This window comes from Mirounga angustirostris, unplaced genomic scaffold (assembly GCF_029215605.1).
Source record: "Mirounga angustirostris isolate CCGP_5_RB_7025 unplaced genomic scaffold, mMirAng1.0.hap1 SCAF_4, whole genome shotgun sequence".
Classification (NCBI taxonomy): Eukaryota; Metazoa; Chordata; class Mammalia; order Carnivora; family Phocidae; genus Mirounga; species Mirounga angustirostris.
Window position 1 is genome coordinate 153,508,900 of NW_026991712.1, and position 18,541 is coordinate 153,527,440.

Below are 18,541 nucleotides of genomic sequence, written 5' to 3' on the forward strand. Positions count from 1 at the left end.
GGCTCTGGCATGCCTCCTGCCACCCTCTGGCTCCTTTATACTGTGGACCCTGGCACCCCGCCAGCCCCCACCCCCAGCCACACACTGCAGCTAGCAACAACCCAGGCTGGGCTGAGCTCCAAAGGACAGAGACAGCAGCCCCCAAAGTCACAAGCAACAGAGAGACAGCCTGGCTGACTCCTCCCAAAACTCAGCTGAACAGAAACCAAGTGGTGGGCTTCAAAGAAACCTGGCAATGGGTCTGCCTCCTTGGTTCCTTGGAGGAGAAAACAAAAGGCAATTCTGGGTGTATTCATCAGCATAATAATGTCCGCCTTTTTTTTTTTAATTAAAAAAATTTTTTTAAATTTAATTTTATTATGTTAGTCACCATACAGTACATCATTAGTTTTTGATGTAGTGTTCCATGATTCATTGTTTTCATATAACACCCAGTGCTCCATGCAGTACGTGCCCTCCTTAATACCCATCACCGGGCTAACCCATCCCCCCACTCCCCTCCCCTCTAAAACCCTCAGTTTGTTTCCTGGAGTCCATAGTCTCTCATGGTTCGTCTCCCCCTCCGATTTCCACCCCCCCATTTTTCCCTTCCTTCTCCTAATGTTCTCCATGCTATTCCTTATGTTTCACAAATAAGTGAAAGGATATAATAATTGACTTCCTCTGCTTGACTTCTTTCACTTAGCATAATCTCCTCCAGTCCCACCCATGTTGATGTAAAAGTTGGGTATTCTGATGGCTTTCTGATGGCCGAGTAATATTTCATTGTATATATGGACCACATCTTCTTTATCCATTCATCTGTTGAAGGGCATCTTGGCTCTTTGCACAGTTTGGCTATTGTGGACATTGCTGCTATGAACATTGGGGTGCATGTGGCCCTTCTTTTCACTACATCTGTGTCTTTGGGGTAAATACCCAGTAGTGCAGTTGCTGAGTCATAGGGTAGCTCTATTTTTAATTTTTTGGGGGAACCTCCATACTGTTTTCCAAAGTGGCTGTACCAACTTGCATTCCCTCCAACAGTGTAAGAGGGTTCCCCTTTCTCCACAACCTCTCCAACATTTGTCGTTTCTTGCTTTGTCAATTTTTGCCATTCTAACTGGTGTAAGGTGGTATCTCAATGTGGTTTTGACTTGAATTTCCCTGATGGCTAATGATGATGAACACTTTTCATGTGTCTGTTAGCCATTTGTATGTCTTCTTTGGAGAAGTGTCTGTTCATGTCTTCTGCCCATTTTTTGACTTGATTATTTGTTTTTTGGGTGTTGAGTTTGAGAAGTTCTTTATAGATCTTGGATATCAGTCCTTTGTCTGTAGTGTCATTTGCAAATATCTTCTCCCATTCCGTGGGTTGCCTCTTTGTTTTGTTGACTGTTTCCTTTGCTGTGCAGAAGCTTTTTATCTTGATGAAGTCCCAAAAGTTCATTTTCACTTTTGTTTCACTTGCCTTTGGAAATGTATCTTGAAAGAAGTTGCTGTGGCCAATGTCAAAGAGGTTACTGCCTATGTTTTCCTCTAGGATTTTGATGGATTCCTGTCTCTCATTGAGGTCTTTCATCCATTTTGAGTTTATCTTTGTGTATGGTGTTAGAGAATGGTTGAGTTTCATTCTTCTGCATGTGCTGTCCAGTTTTCCCAGCACCATTTATTGAAGAGACTGTCTTTTTTCTATTGCATATTTTTCCTGCTTTGCCGAAGATTATTTGACCATAGAGTTGAGGGTCCATATCTGGGCTCTCTATTCTGTTCCAATGGTCTATCTGTCTGTTTTTGTGCCAGTACCATGCTGTCTTGGTGATCACTGCTTTGTAATATAGCTTGAAATTGGGCAACGTGATGCCCCCAGCTTTTTCTTTTTCAACATTTGCTCGGAGATTTAGGGTATTTTCTGATTCCATGCAAATTTTAGGATTGTTTGTTCCAGCACTTTGAAAAATGTCATTGGAATTTTGATCGGGATGGCATTGAAGATACAGATTGCTCTGGGCAGCATAGACATTTTAACAATGTTTATTCTTCCGATCCATGAGCATGGAATGTTTTTCCATCTTTTTGTGTCTTCTTCAACTTCTTTCATGAGTGTTCTGTAGTTCCCAGAGTATAGATCCTTCACCTCTTTGGTTAGGTTTATTCCAAGGTATCTTATGGTTTTTGGTGCTATTGTAAATGGAATTGTTTCTCTAATTTCTCTTTCTACTGTTGCATTGTTAGTGTATAAGAAAGCAACCGATATCTGTACATTGATTTTGTATCCTGCCACATTACTGAATTGCTGTATGAGTTCTAGTAATTTGGGGGTGGAGTCTTTTGGATTTTCCACATAAAGTATCATATCATCTGCGAAGAGAGAGAGTTTGACTTCTTCTTTGCCAATTTGAATACCTTTTATTTCTTTTTGTTTTCTGATTGCTGTTACTAGGACTTCTAGTACTATGTTGAACAATAGTGGTGAGAGTGGACATCCTTGACATATTCTCTCCTCTTATTAATGTGTTCTATCACACTGATTGATTTGTGAATGTTGAACCACCCTTGCATCCCGGGGATAAATCCCAGTTGGTCGTGGTGGATGATCCTTTTAATGTATTGTTGGATCATATTAGCTCTGATTTTTTTGAGAATTTTGGAATCCATATTAATCAGGGACATCAGTCTGAAATTCTCCTTTTTGATGGGGTCTTTGTCTTGTTTGGGGATTAAGGTAATGCTGGCTTCATAGAATGAGTCTGGAAGCTTTCCTTCTGTTTCTATTTTTTGAAACAGCTGCAGGAGAATAGGTATTATTTCTTCTTTGAATGTTTGGTAGAATTCTCCAGAGAATCCATCAAGCCCTGGACTCTTGTTTTTTGGGAGGTTTTTGATCACTGCTTCAATATTGTTACTGGTTATTGGCCTATTCAGGTTGTCAATTTCTTCCTGTTTCAGTCTTGGCAGTTTATAGGTTTCCAGGAAGGCATCCATTTCTTCCAGGTTGCTTCATTTATTGGCATATAGTTGTTGATAATAATTTCTAATAATTGTTTCTATTTCCTTGGTGTTAGTTGTGATCTCTCCCCTTTCATTCATAATTTTATTAATTTGGGTCCTTTCTCTTTTCTTTTGGATAAGTCTGGCCAGTGGTTTATCGACCTTATTAATTCTTTCAAAGAACCAGCTTTTAGTTTTGTTGATATGATCTACTGTGTTCTGGTTTCTAATTCATTGATCTCTGCTCTAATCTAATCTAATTATTTCTCTTCTAATGCGTGGCTTAGGCATTGTTTCTTGCTTTTTCTCTAGTTCTTTAAGGTGTAAAGTTAGTTGGTGAATTCAGGCTTTTTCTATTTTTTTGATTGAGGCTTGGATGGCTATATATTTCCCCCTTAGGACCGCCTTTGCCGTATCCCATAGGTTTTGGACCAATGTGTTTTCATTCTCATTGGTTTCCATGAATTGTTTAAGTTCTTTGATTTCCTGGTTGACCCAAACATTCTTGAGCAGAGTGGTCTTTAGCTTCCAAGTGTTTGAATTCCTTCGAATTTTTTTTCTTGTGATTGAGTTTCAGTTTTAAAGCATTATGGTCTGGGGAGCCTGGGTGGCTCAGTTGGTTAAGCGACTGCCTTCGGCTCAGGTCATGATCCTGGAGTCCCAGGATCGAGTCCCGCATCAGGCTCCCTGCTGTCAGCAGGGAGTCTGCTTCTCCCTCTGACCCTCCCCCCTCATGCTCTCTCTCTCTATCTCATTCTCTCTCTCAAATAAATAAATAAAATCTTTTTAAAAATTAAAAAAATTTAAAAAATAAATCTTTATGGTCTGAGAATATGCAGGGAATAATCTCAATCTTTTGGTATCAGTTGAGACCTGATTTGTGACCCAGTATGTGGTCTATTCTGGAGAAAGTTCTGTGTGCACTCGAGAAGAATGAGTATTCTGTTCCTGTAGGGTGGAATGTTCTGTATATATCTATGAGGTCCATCTGGTCCAGTGTATCATTCAAAGCTCTTGTTTCTTTGTTGATTTTCTGCTTAGATGATCAGTCTATTGCTGAGAGTGGAGTATTGAGGTCTCCTACAATTAACGTATTATTATCAATATGACTCTTTATTTTGGTTAACAGTTGGCTTATGTAGTTGGCTGCTCCCATGTTGGGGGCATAGATATTTACAATTGTTAGATCTTCTTGTTGGATTGACCCTTTAAGAATGATATAGTGTCCTTCTGTGTTTCTAACTACAGTCTTTAGCTTTAAATCTAATTTGTCTGATATAAGAATTGATACCCCAGCTTTCTTCTGAGGTCTGTTGGCATGGAAGATGGATCTCCATCCCTTCACTTTCAGTCTGGATGTATCTTTAGGTTCAAAATGAGTCTCTTGTAGAAAACATATGGATGGGTCCTGTTTTTTTATCCAATCTACAAACCTGTGCCGTTTTATGGGAGCATTTAGGCCATTCATATTGAGAGTGATTATTGAAAGGTATGAATTTATTATCATCATGTTGCCTGTGAAGTCCTTGTTTCTATGGATTGTCTCTGTAAATTTCTTTTTTTTTTAAGATTTTATTTATTTATTTAATTGACAGAGAGAGAGAGAGACAGCAAGAGAGGGAACACAAGCAGGGGGCAGTGAGAGAGGGAGAAGCAGGCTTCCTGACAAGCACGGAGCCCGATGCAGGGCTCGTCCCCAGGACCCTGGAATCATGACCTGAGCCAAAGGCAGCCACTTAAACAACTGAGCCACCCAGGTGCCCCGAGTCTCTGTAAATTTCTGTTCTATAGCACTCTTGGGGCCTTTCTCCTTTTATAGGACCCCCCTTAATATTTCTTGCAGGGCTGGCTTAGTGGTCACATATTCTTTCAGTTTCTGCCGGTCTTGGAAGCTCTGCATTTCTCCATCCATTCTAAATGACAGCCTTGCCAGATGAAGTATTCTTGGTTTCATGTTCTTCTCATTTAGTACCCTGAATATGTCTTGCCAGTCCTTTCTGGCTTGCCGGGACTTTGTGGATAGGTCTGACGTTATTCTAATGTTCCTCCCTCTGTGCATAAAGAATCTATTCCCCCAAACTGCCCTTAAGATTTGGTTCTAAGATTTGCAAGTTTTACTATTACATGCCGGGGCATTGGCCTGTTTTCCTTGATCTTGGGAGGGGTCCTCTCTGCCTCTAGGACATGAATGTTTGTTTCATTCCCTAGATTAGGGAAGTTCTCAGCTATGATTTGCTCAAATATATCTTCTAGTCCTCTCTCTCTCTCTCTCTCCATCTCCTCAGGGATCCCAATAATTCTGACATTGGAACATTTCATGGCGTCACTTATTTCTCTAATTCCATTTTCATGGATTTTGAGTTGTTTCTCTGTGGCCTCCTCTTTTTCCTTCTTTTCTATCAATTGGTCTTCTAGATCACTAATTCGTTCTTCTGCCTCGATTACCCTAGCTTTTAGATTATCTAGATTAGATTGGATCTCATTGATAGCATTTTTAAGTTCTGCCAGTTCAGCTTTCATTTCTGCCCTTAGAGAGTCTATGTTGCCATTAATCAATTTCTCCATTCTAGCTATTGTCTTCATAACTGTTACCCTGAAGTCCATTTCTGACATCTTGGTTATATCTGTATCCATTTGTAAATCTGTGGCAGAAGTCACAGTCTCTGGGTCTTTCCTATTTTGGGGGTTCCTTCTCCTAGTCATTCTGTTGAGGGGTGGTTGAGGGAATGTACAGAGTCCAAATTATTGACCACAACCCAAGCAAGATGCACCTGTTTTATAGGAACCTTAGGGTTGTCAGGCTCTTGTTCTCCCAGCCTGTCTTCTGGGGGAAGGGCCTGCCACACTGTTACTCGGTCAACCCTGTTTGGGCAGAGTTGCTCTGCCCCCTGTGGGGGGGGGGGATGGGCTCAGTGAAAACCGGTTTGGGGGGACTTTTGTTCTCTGGCAGTTTTCCGTGTCTCTTGCCAGAGTCAGAGCAGAAGAGATCGTTTCCAACTCTCTGCTTCAGAGCAGAGAGATCAGTCTGTTTTTTAGTGAGCTCTCCAGGCCACACTAGCTCCATTTCTGTCTGTGCTGCTATGAACTGCAGTGTCCTGGGTTGTGTGCCCCTCAGCAGTGCTCCCAGTCCTCGCCTCCAGGTCAGGGCACATCTCTGCCCTTTGTGCTTCTAAGACTGCCAGCCGACCCCAGTTCCTGTGCAGGTGGCCCTGCTGCTCTGGGTTTCAGTCCAGTGGCCTGCCCCAAAGTCCTTTCCCCGTCGCTACCGGCCTTCGAGTCTGTGCCCCATCCCCATTGCGGGAGGCTATCACCCACCAGTGGTGTAGGATCCCCACGGCCAAGCTCCCTCCCCCTGCTGTTTATCCTTCGATATCTGCCCGCAGGATCACAGCTCCCCGCTTCCTACCTCAAAACCTACTGCCTGCGATATTCTGTTTGTAGAGATCCAGATCTATCTTCTTACATCTCAGGCTGATTTTGTAGGTGTTCAGGGTGGTCTGGTAGATATCCAGCTCAATTCAGGGGACCAGTTGGAATAGGGTCCCCTACTCCTCCGCCATCTTTTCCTCCCCCAAACACTGTGTTTTAACACTAGAAGCCATCATGAGGATAAGGCACTCAGTCTATTCTGTGTGATGAGGACCTCGGGAGTGAAGAGAAACTGAAGAAGAGAACATCCCATCAAGGAGACCCACACGCTAGTGACAGGGGTTATGGGGAAGGATAGTGAACTCCCTGGTACTAGAGAAGACCGCCAAGAAACTGAAAACCTGTCAGTGAGAAAGTCCCCACCAGTCAGAGTCTAATGCCTGCCTTTTTACACAAGCACCTATATGTCTCAGGAATTTCCTATCCACTATCTCCTTTAACCCAAACAAGGAGGTAATAGCTACTCACTCTTTATACCCATTTTCCAGATAATGAAACTGAGGCTCAGCTTGCTTGTGCTTTCTTACAAGAAAGTGTCCACTGTCCTCTTCAATATGGACTTCTGGGAGGGCTTGCATTTATGTCGGATTCATAATACTTTGAGTCTTTTGTGTGTGTGTGTGAGGCATCTTCAGGGACACAGTTCTAGCCCCAGAAGGGAGATCCTAGATCAGAAAAAAGTCAAGTCCACCCCCAAAATCTTAGTACAAACTTAACACTTAGGAACATAGAATATTATTTTCAGGGCAATGAGGAAAGATCATCAACTCTGGATTGATGGAGCAAGCCACTTGGGACCAGAGAGGGGCAGGGAATTATCCAAGGTCTCACAGTAAGGCAATGGCAGCTCTCAATTCCCCAGGCCAGGGTTCTGTTGGAGAGCAAGCTTGCCCCAGGCCCCAGACTTGCCTGGGGAGAGTCTGCTGCTTCTCCTTCTGCTCTAGGGTTAGGAACAGTCAGTGTCCCAGTGCAGATGTTTCAGATGAAGAGACTTGCATGCAGAGGGGTAGGCAGAGTTAAGGTATCAAATAAGGTATGAAGTGGCAGCCAGCGACTAGCAACAGTGGCTGGAAAAAACCATCCCCTAGGCTGAATGAAGGCGAAGAAATAGCATTGCTGGAGCCTGGTGGGGAGGCAGCTACTGAAGGAGGCTTCCACAGGAAAAAGTGTGGTCGGAGGTGTGTTCCAGGAAGATCTCCCCCTCTGTGTATGTGCAGTGGCTGTGAGCTGGCCTGGGGCAGGAAGGGGTCCAGAGTCTGGGTTGGCGATCAGGAAGAGGAAGTCAGAGGGAAGAACAGCAGGATGGATGCTTCTTAGGCCTCAGGAGTCCTACGTCCTGCCACAAACATGGCCCAGCACTCACAGCCTATTTATCACATACCCTGTTCTCCACTCCCTGGTTGAAATCTAGCAGCCATCCACACTTCTAGAGCATCCACACTTCTAGGTCACCATGTGGCCAGAACCAGAGACTGGGCAGTAGCCAACTCCTGACTCTACCAGCTACCCCTCCAACTATCTTGGCAGTGTGATTCTTGGAAGCCAAAACATGCCTCCTTGGAGCTTCTGCCCACTGGTCTGAGTTCTGCCCCCAAGGGCCCAGTAGAAAACTTTAGCTGTAAAGAACAACTTGGTGAGAACCCCCAATCCAGAAGCACACATATTAAGGAGATGGAGATAATGAGACTCTGCCTGTATCCGCATGCTTCCCAATAGCCCTCCCCTCCCCAACACGCACACCCTCCCTCCACCTCAGAAACACCAGTTACAGGGGCGCCTGGGTGGCTCAGTCGTTAAGCGTCTGCCTTCGGCTCAGGTCATGATCCCAGGGTCCTGGGATCGAGCCCCGCATCGGGCTCCCTGCTCAGCGGGAGGCCTACTTCTCCCTCTCCCACTCCCCCTGCTTGTGTTCCTGTTCTCGCTGTCTCTCTCTGTCATATAAATAAATTAAAAAAAAAAAAAAAGAAACACCAGTTACAGCCAGTCTTCTAAATCTGCCAGTCTAGCTTGCTGCTCTTCTCTGATGTCTTCACTTTCTCCCTTGCAGCAGCTGAGTGCTTGGCTTCTCCTGAAATCTTCCCATTCTGACGCAAGTGGGAAGCCCGAGCTTGTCTCTTCCCTCACTTTGCTTGGCTGAGCCAGGACAGACAAGACACAAACACTCGGTGAGTGCATGTTTGGGCACATCAGTGAGGGTTCTGCAGGTGTTATGTTTTGCAGAAGTTGAGAGAACATTGGCAATGTGCACCCACTGAACCCCCTGCTCCCACCTGCTCCATAAACATTCAAGGGAGGCTCTGTGTCAGGTCCTCTCTGCTTCCCCAGCACCAGCACAAAGGGGCACTTAATAAATACTTGTCTGTTGAATGGATGCTGAAGGGATTGGCTGCTATTGCAGGGGATGTGGGGAGGAGGTAGAAAGTTTGACTGGACAATGCAAAATATATGGGAAATGCCCTTCTGGTGCCCTTCTGGTTGATGCTGTTGACACCCCTCGTAGATGGGTAGATGAAACCCATCAGCTGCTATTTGGTAGGGAGACCAAAACTCACCACAATCCTCCACCCGACCCCCACCTGAATTTCCCAGGGATGTCAGGCCAACTGAGGGAGTGGCAAGCATGAAACCCTTGGTAGGGGAGAGGTGAGATGAGATAACATTGGGGAAAAGAGTTGTGTCTAGACCCACTCATTCTCCGTCTTGACTGCACATTGGAATCACCTGTTCAATCAGTCCAAAAGAAAGCAAGAGAGACAAAGAAATACAGAAAAGGCAGGGAATGCCATCTTTTATAGAAATAGAAAATAGAAAGCACAAAATAAAATGGAAAGAAGATGCTAGAACCCCATGGGGGAGGACAGGGGAAAGGACAATGCTGCACCTGATTCAGAGAGGGAGCCTGGGGAGGTCGGCAGATGCATAACAAGAGCACTTTCCTGACTTTGACCCCCAGGAACCCAGGTGTCCTTCAGAAATACAATTTAAGTAAACACAAAGCACTCATTATGTAAATGCAGAAAACCAGTGCTCTTGGTAGTCCCTACTCCTCCCCCAAAACATACCACCCATTCCAGTGGAGGGTTTGGTTCAGATTAGTTGCTAAGGTTAAATTTGCTGTTTAATTAAGAAAGAAGGTGTTCCAGTCAATTTAGTGGGCCTTTCCTGGGGTTTCTCCTAAGCCACAGGACAGGGCTGAGCCAATCTTAGGGGCTCATAAAAAATATAAAAGGATTGGGGGTGCCTGGCTGGCTCAGGCAGTGGGGCATGAGACTCTTGATCTTGGGGTTATGAGTTCAAGCCCCACATTGAGAGTAGAGATTACTTAAAAATAAAATCTTCAAAAATATATATAAGAAGCTTGGTATCAGACCCAATGGGGGAAAACCCTTGGACATGCAGTGCAGCCTGGAGATAGGACAAGAGAACAGGAGCTCACAGTTACTGAACTCTTACCATTCCAGGCCCATTATACAACCAGCTTGCTAGGCAGGCACCTTTGAGCTTTGAGACAGTAAGCTCCCCACCCCTGGGAGTGAGCAAGCAGGGCTGGGCTCACAGAAACTCCTTCCTCTCTAGCTCGGAGAACAGGGCTCCATTTTAGCAAAGCAGTTCTATTGGCGGCCCATTCTCTGGCAGGGACAACACACAGGCTGGGGCAGGTGCAGGTCAGAGCAAATGATCAAGTTATCAGGCTCAGGTTGCAGTTCTGCCATCCTGTGGGTGTGTGCCAGCCCTGTGGCAGCTCAGTTAGGCAATACTTAGGGTTAGGGCAGCTTCCAAAAAACTCTGCAGGCCGGCTAAGTAACTTTGTCTCATGCGGTCTCCAACCCTGCCCTGGGAACCACTCCCTTTTCTGTGGTCAGCAAACACTGCCTGGCCCTCAGGCCTGCAGGGGGGGAGCTAAGTAGGTTTAGGGAAAGGGCTGGGCTCCAAGAAAGGTCCTATGGTTGAGCCGGAACAAGAGTAGGGCTGTGCACTGGTGACCTGGGCCAGAGCCATGTCTGAGGAACACACTGTGGCCAGAATCAGAACACAGTGGATGGAAGAATGAGTGGGAGTGAAGAATGTGAACAGTGAGGGTCAAGGATCAACTGAGCAGGGCTGGGAAGAGGCAAAAGAGCACCGAAGAGTGCTTTACTTTTAAGGTGGATACACCTGAGCGTTTTTTAATGCTGAAGGGAGGATACTGGGAATGCAGGGCAGGGGGCTAAGAGATGGACCCACGGCCCAAGCAGGCAGGAGGACACGGATACTACACTACAGAATTGGCCACACCAAGGTTGAGAAGGTGGGGTGAAGGGGTGAAGGGGACCAAAAAGGATGCTGGGTCCTTCTCAGGGCAGAAGCCAGGTTTCAGCCTGAGTAGAAGAAATAAATAGGAAATGGTGGCCACCAGAGAAGCTTGGGAACAGTCACAGAGAAAGGACACAGAGCAGAGCATGAGCTGGGGCCCAGCATACTGAGGGCAGCTGAAGGAGAACAGAACCTGCCCGGAGTGGGGGGAGGCGCAGAGTCTGTAGGGGCTATGGTGCCCCTGGATAGAAAGCTCAGCCTGGGGTCGGCGCTGATGGGCTCTGAAGACCTGCCCACACTACTCCAGCTGGCTCCTCCTTGGGGGACTGCTTTTCACCCTTCAAGACTCGGCCTGGGAAGCCTTCCCCGGATCCACCGTCACCAAGGCAGAGGGAACCCCTTCCTCCTGAGAGCCCCCCAAGGCCTCTCCTGAGAATTGCAACCCTTGCAATAACGCCTGAAGCACCCAGTTCTTTAGATATGTTGATTTTAGTTTTCATCTAACCCTCATAACACACCGTCCATCTTCATTTTACCCAAGGGAGAACTGAGGCTAAGAGAGATGGATACAGCTGCCCCAGGTGACTCAGCCAGGGCTCGCTCAGGTCAGTCTGACCACAAAGTCCATCCTTCCCACTTTGCCATGACTCTGCCTTGCTCTGACCTGCGGGCTCCACGAGGGCAGGAATGAGGGCACCACACCAAGCACGGGGCTCAGGAATATTTGTTGAGAAGACCCCAGAGATAGATCATCTAGTGTGATCCTTTCAGACTGATAAGGAAACTGAGGCTCAGGAGAAAGAGAGGAACTCACCAGGGTCACCCAGCAAAATCGCTACTGGTGCTGGGTCAGGACACAGATCTTCTGACCCTGAGACCAGAGCTAAGTCCACAGCACCCAGAATAAGACTTGGTTCCTTTCCCTGGGGCCACACCCTCACTTGTGGCTAATTATTTGCCCAGTAATCCCATTGTATACGAGGTCAGAAACAGACTCTGGAACCTGGGAAGGCTGCCCACCACACCTCCCTGCTCCTTCTCCCAAAGGAGGCCATTCCAGGAAGCAATCTGCCCTGCTCCAAAAATCTGGACCAGGAGCTGAGCCCACAGGCCAGAGGTTAGGTGGGCACCCCCTTGGGGACACAAGAACAGTCACAGATCAGAAACATCTGAGGGAAGGGCCCAGATATGATTTAGAGAAGTAGCTACAGGGCCAAGACCTGAAGGATGTGTAAGAGATGGCCAGGTGCAGAGGTGTGTGGGAAGGGCATTTCAGGTGGAGGGCACAGCAAGAATAAAGGCAGGAGAAAAGTGAAAGGAACATCACAAGTTCAGGGTGGCTGTAACGGAGGTACCACGAAGAACATAGTGTCAGGAGTCAGTGGGGAGGAGATCGCAGGGCTGAGGGAGGCCAGAAATCCTCCCCATGCAAGGAAGAGAATTGGGCATTGGGCACTTGAGATAGGGAAAGTGGAATGAGCAAATGCCACAAGAAGGAACAGAGAGGAAACTATTTTAATCACGGCACTGCTCAGTCTAGAAGCTACCAATGTGATCATAGCTCTCACTCTCAGGATGGAAGCCGAATCCTCTGCCGGCCAGGCCTGACACAAGCAGATTCCTGCAGGTCATCCTGGCATCCCCTCCTCACCTCCTGCTCCTCACGCCTAGGACGAGCTCTGCAGCTCTGCTCATGCTGTTGCTTCTGCCTGGAATGCTCTCACCAGCTCAAATGTCACTTCCTCCAGGAAGCCTTCCATGGCCCACCCTTGCAACCTGATTCTCCCTGCTCTCTGCCCCAAGGTCCCCAGTGCTGACTCCACCACTGCTCTATTTACACAGTTTTATAATTATATAACAGGGAGGGGAAACGTGTTATCTTTAAAAGTCATCTGCAATCTGGGCCAATTGGCTTAGGAAGAAGGTAGAGCTGTACATAGGGAAAAGATGTTCTGGTTGCAAAAAGGCCCTAAGTAGGTCACTTTTAATGAAATGCCCCAGCCATACGTCAGATGTGAGCTGAGTGGACAGAGTTTAAGTCGCTCTGTGAGAAGTTTCCTTCCCAGTGCTCTGCTGTCTCTGTGGGCCACTCCCCCCTCCCCTTCCAGGCTCCACCCAGGCAGCTAGGCGGCGGATCTTTGCAATCAGAGCTAAAATCGTGATTTGGGGATTCAAACGCTGAGACCTCGAATTGCAAAAACCCAGGTTTTGAACTTCCAAAGACCTGGAGGATTTGGAGCATCAAGTCTATAACATAAATAGTAGATCTGGAGAAATACGTGATCAACTGGAGCCCCTTTCCCGCAGGTGAGACCAGAACTGACCTGAAGGGGGGCAGCAGGGAGAGAGAAAAAGCTGGGTGAAGAAGAGATGAGACTCTGATGAGTCCCTGAGAAAGGTCCTTGGCGTTGTCGATGTGGGAACTCAGGAGAATGTAAAAAGGACACCTGCCCCACCTGGGGCAAGCCCAGGAAAGCGGCAACGCAGAGCGTGGCTTTGGAAAGGTGGCAAAGAAGGGGGTAGCATGGTGCTTCTGGGCTCACGGCTCTTAGCCCCACTGCATGGGAGCAAACCGAGTGTATTCTGTGCACCCAGGTAGGGTGCAGGGGCGACTGGGAGGGGGGTGGACCTGGAGAGGCTTGCAGTTGGAAATGAGGGAAGACCTGGCAGCCACCCTCTCGAGCTGACAATAAGGGTGAGACAGAAGCACGTACAGCTCAGGGCGTGCCCCCACGATCAGGCATCCCAAGCCCCAGACTCCCCACTACTGTGATGACTCCTAGAACTTGATACACACCCCACAGAAGGAACGAGGAAACCCTGAAGCGACTGAACACGTCTCTGCCGCCTGGAGAGAGGGCGTCGGCAGGAGAACAGTTTAAATGTAGAGAAATAACATTTCATGTCTTGCAGCCCTACCGTGTATGGACTAAGAATCTAGCCGTTGGGTGGCTCAGCACATGAAAACAAAAATTGCAGCGGGGCTGGGGGCGGGGCTGAGGGCGGGTGGGAGGCGGGGGAGAAAGAGAGGCCGAGATGACGGCACAGAGCTTTGGCCCAAAGGTGGACAGGACCAGCAGAAATCCCCTGTGGTACTGGGTGCCTGCGAACTTGCACTGAGTAAGCCTAACTCTCCAATTTAAGATCCGGTTTGTTCTGGTCTTTTCTGCAGCTCCCCTCTCTGGCCCCAAATCGTCAGTCTCACCCCCTGCAGACACTAGCCTTGCATTAGTGATGCTTTGTGAGGATGAGGAGGAGGGGCAACGGTGTGTGTGGAGCCAAGCACAAAGAGGACAGCACTGCCAGGACCTAGAGTGGGTGCAGCCAGCCAGCGGCTGGGGCTGGAGTCTTCTCAAAGGCTCCCTGCCTCGCATGCCACTCACACGTCACCTGGGACGTCAACTGAAGCTGTTGGCCAGAACATACACATGGCCTCTCCATGTGGCCTGGGCTCCCTTATAGCATGGCAGCTGAATTCTAAAAGCAAGTGGCTGAAGAGAGAGTTTGACAGAAGCTCTATCACCATGTATGACCCAGACTCTGGGATCGGGCAGCATCACTTCTACCTCCTTCTGTTTATTAAGAGCGGATCACTGCGGTAGACCCATACTCAAGGGGAAGGGATTAGACTCAACCTCTTGATGGGAAGAGTATCAAAGAATTGGCAGACATGCTTAAAACCACTGCAGATATTGAAAGGTCACTAGGAGAAACACAAGTCCCTGAGAATCTCTGAAAATAGTGATTGTGAGGGTCATGCTAGTTTCCCCACCATGGTGAAAATGGGTCTCAGATGATTCTATTTGAGTAGCAAAGAGCAGGATGACCTGAGAAGCTAGAGGACTTTGAGAAACCCAGGTCAGGGACATAGGTTGCCTGACTGACCCCTCAGCAAATAGCACATTCACTGCCCTCTGCCCTTGACATTGGACGGCATGGGTGAATGGGTAACCCAGGACAACTGGAACTGTTCAGTGTTTCAGTTTCCATGGTGGTCACCTGCTTGCTTAAAATCTGATAAATATGTAAAATGCATGATGTTCAAAAGAGCATTGCTACAAGAGAGGGTCACTTTTCAGACATGGGAATGAGCATCTGCAATTGACTTTGGGACTGACCAGACACCCAGGGGTGGTTCCTCCAGTGATCAAAACTCCCAAACTAAACCAGGCAGTTAAAATCAGCACAGCTAGATTGAAAAACTACACAACATGGTTTGTGTCTAACAATAAAACTATCAGACCATATGTATTGCAAACATGTCTGTGAGTGGGAGAGGACAAGGGCAGAAAATGTGAATCAGGTTCTGCTGAAAGAAAAGAAAAAAAGCCTGGGGCTTGCCAGCTTCCGTTGCCTCTGAGGACCCTCCCTTGGGGAGATGCTGAGGCTCCTGAGAGTAAATCATTCATCTCCTTCCCTGCAGCAAGTGCAGAAGAGGAGTAATTACTTCTGCTTCATCAGAGCTTGCCCCTTCACCCAGAAGATGGAAGCCCTAGAACATACACACATTAACGCACCTGTCCACCTTCGCACTCTCTCATCTCCAGCCTCACCTTCTGCCTTGCCCTCTCTCCCGATAAGCCACAACAGGGAATGAGTAATGTGGAGGCCAGGAGCTGCACAGAGACTTTATAAAGACTGTGGGCAAACTTTTGGAAAGGGAAGTGGTTGGGGAGAAGGGAGAAGGGAATGTGCCTCAAAGCTTACACCAAGGCAGAACTCAAAGATATGCTCTCCCTCTGGCCATGGCACGGTGTGGTGGGGGATGTGCCTTAATTGTGGAAAGGGGTGCCTGAAGGAAGGGGGAGCCTGACCAGCAGGGACCCTGGAGCTAGCTTTTTCTTCCTACCACTTGGTACAGTTTTCCCAAAACCTCAGAGGAGATTGGAGCAGTAGGAACCTAAAAGCCGTGGGCCTGAGCAGTGAAACCATCTGAGGTCAAGTTCATACAACAGACACCCAATAAGGTACTACTGTGTGCTGGACACAGTGTTGAAGGAAGGCTGGGGACATAGCTATCTCAGACATGGCATGGTCCCTGGGATGAGTGGAAGAGAAAGACACAGAACAAATTAAGCCATCAAGTATTTTTGGTGCTGGAACCATGGGAGGTGGGGGAGGAATCTGTTCTAGCTGGGGTGGAAAGAGAGGTCATGGAAGTCTTCCCAGGGAGGGGTCACTAGAACTGAGTCTGGAGAGATAAACAAGCATTCCCTAGCAGAGGAAGTAATGTGGATGGCCAAGACCACAGAGCTGGGGGACAGCCGGCCAGTTGTTGGATAACACTGGAGCACTAGGCTGAGGATGGAGCAGACTGAAGGAGGAGCCTAGAGAGGCAGGCCAGGCCCACATTATGCCGAGCTTTGCAGAAGTTGGAGGAATTGGAGCTTTACCCTAGAGGTCATGGGGAGCGTTGGAAGTCTTGCAGGGAATTGAGGCATTACTAGCGAGGCCCACTCTGGCTATGAAGTGAGGCTCCGTGTGAGGAGGTAGAAAGGCCTGGAGAGTGGGAGATCAGTGGGGAGGCCTGACAAGAGATGGGGGAGGCTTACTAGGGAAGGGGCTATTGAGGAGCACCTGTATGCAGGACTAGCAGCAGCAAGACCAGGACAATCAACAGTCAACAAGGGCAGAGGCCAGAGGCCAGTGGTCAGGATCCAGCCCTGTCCAGTGTCCCAGATTCTAGCCCCAAGCACCTGGTTCCAATCCCATCTTTGGATGGAAAGAAGATGTGATATTGTGAGATTTATAATAAGAAACATATATATGACTCTGCCCTTGGTTCCTGGCACAGAGCTTCTTAACACTTCTTGTAAAATCTAAGTGATAGGAACACTAGGAACATCTTTTGTTCTAATATGTGCTCTTTGACCCTGGTTTCTGACACAGGGCTCCTGAAACCCTTATCATTTCCTGGATGATAAGAGTGTCTTTTTTTTTTTTTAAAGATTTCATTTATTTATCTGAGACAGAGAGAATGAGAGACAGAGAGCATGAGAGGGAGGAGGGTCAGAGGGAGAAGCAGACTCCCTGCCGAGCAGGGAGCCGGATGCGGGACTCGATCCCGGGACTCCAGGATCATGACCCGAGCCGAAGGCAGTCACCCAACCAACTGAGCCACCCAGGCGCCCCAAGAGTGTCTTTTGATCTAATGAGGCAACTATGGGTGGATCCTGGATGGCTCCTGGATGAGAGTTAATCATGAGAAAAAAAAAAGCCATAACTAGAAGCTTAGAATTTTCAGCCCAGCCATAATGATCCATGATGTCTAGGAGATGTGGCCTCCCTAAAACCCCAATAGTACAAGGTTCAGAGAACTTCCAGGTGGGTGAACACATCCACAGCAGGAAGACAAAAACTCTTAAGCTCAGAACCCTCTCAGACCTCGCCCTGTGTACCTCTTCACCTGGATGTTTGTCTGTATCCTTTATCATATCCTTTTATAACAAACCGATAAACATAATTCAACTGTTTTCCTGAGTTTGTGAGGCACATTAGCAAACTAATTGAACTCAAGGAGGGCGTCATTGGAACTGCCAATCTATATATAGTCAATTGGTCAAGAGCACAGGTGACAAGCTGGACTTGTGACTGGTGTCCCGGGGGCAGGGGGTACATATAAGACTGATTCCTTAACCTATGGGCTGTTTCCAGGCAGATAGTGTTAGAATTGACCAATACTGTAGGGCACCCCACTGGTGTCCAGAGCACCGCTTGGTGTAGAGAGAAACCTCCACACCAGAAGTGAGGTGTTCTGTGTGGGTAGTAAAGGAGACTCACGGGAAGGAAATGCACAGTAGGGAAGAACCCGGCTTTTCCCGCACAGATAAAAAACTGAAGGTTTGTCCACTTTAGAAGGATTGAGGCCAGCTTCAGAGAGAAAAGAAAGAGAGAGGAAGGCATCATGGGAGATGCTGGGCAGTGACAGAACCTGGCGGGGGAGGCAGGGAGCAGGGTGACTTCCTCCTTGAGCTGGGGATATGCACTGAGCCCTCTGTGGTGTTGACTTGGAGCAGTAGATGTCTGGGAGAGGGGAGGATCCTTCCTTGACTTCATTCAACAAGTTCATTCAACAGACATTTGTCCTGGGCCTGCAAAGGGAGATGCACCAATCCTCTGGAGACAGCAGACTTGGTTCACAACCCAGATATGCCACTTTCTCATTCCATGGCCTCAGGCAAGTGACTTAATCTCTGAGCCAGTTTCCCCATCTGGAAAATGGAACCAGTCATCCCTTTCATGCATAGTTGTTTTAAGGATTAGAAATAATATTAATACTAATAATTTTATGGCACATAGTAGGTATTCCATAAATAGCAGTCCTTACTATTTGCCTAGAACTCTGCTGAGGTGCTAATCCCGTAAAGTGAGGGTGAACCCAAACCAGTCCTGGGTTTTAGAAAATTCAGTATTTCTGTGCTTCCCTCTGCTGGCCAAAAAGGGTAGACTCCCCTGGGCAGAGAATGGCAGGATGCTAAGTAAGACAATACAGAGCTTTCTGTCTCCCATCCGGAGTAGGAATCCCCCTGCATGGAGCATCCCCAGTGGGGGGACACCAGCTTCAGTGTGGGTCGCTCCAGAGGTAGCAGATATGGTGCAATATATAGACTGCCAGCCACTTCCCAACACTGTGAAATTGGATGCACCTCTTCACCTCTCTGAGCCTGTTTCCTTGGCTATAAAATGAAGTGATATTCCTTGCCATGTTTCACAGATTTTCTATGAATCACAAACAAGATTATATCTGTGGAAGTTTTAGAAAACATGAGCTACCCCACAAACATTAATGGTCGACACTTTCAGATGCCCCCTGCCCACCACGCTGGATGGTGGGTGCTGGAGGTCCCAG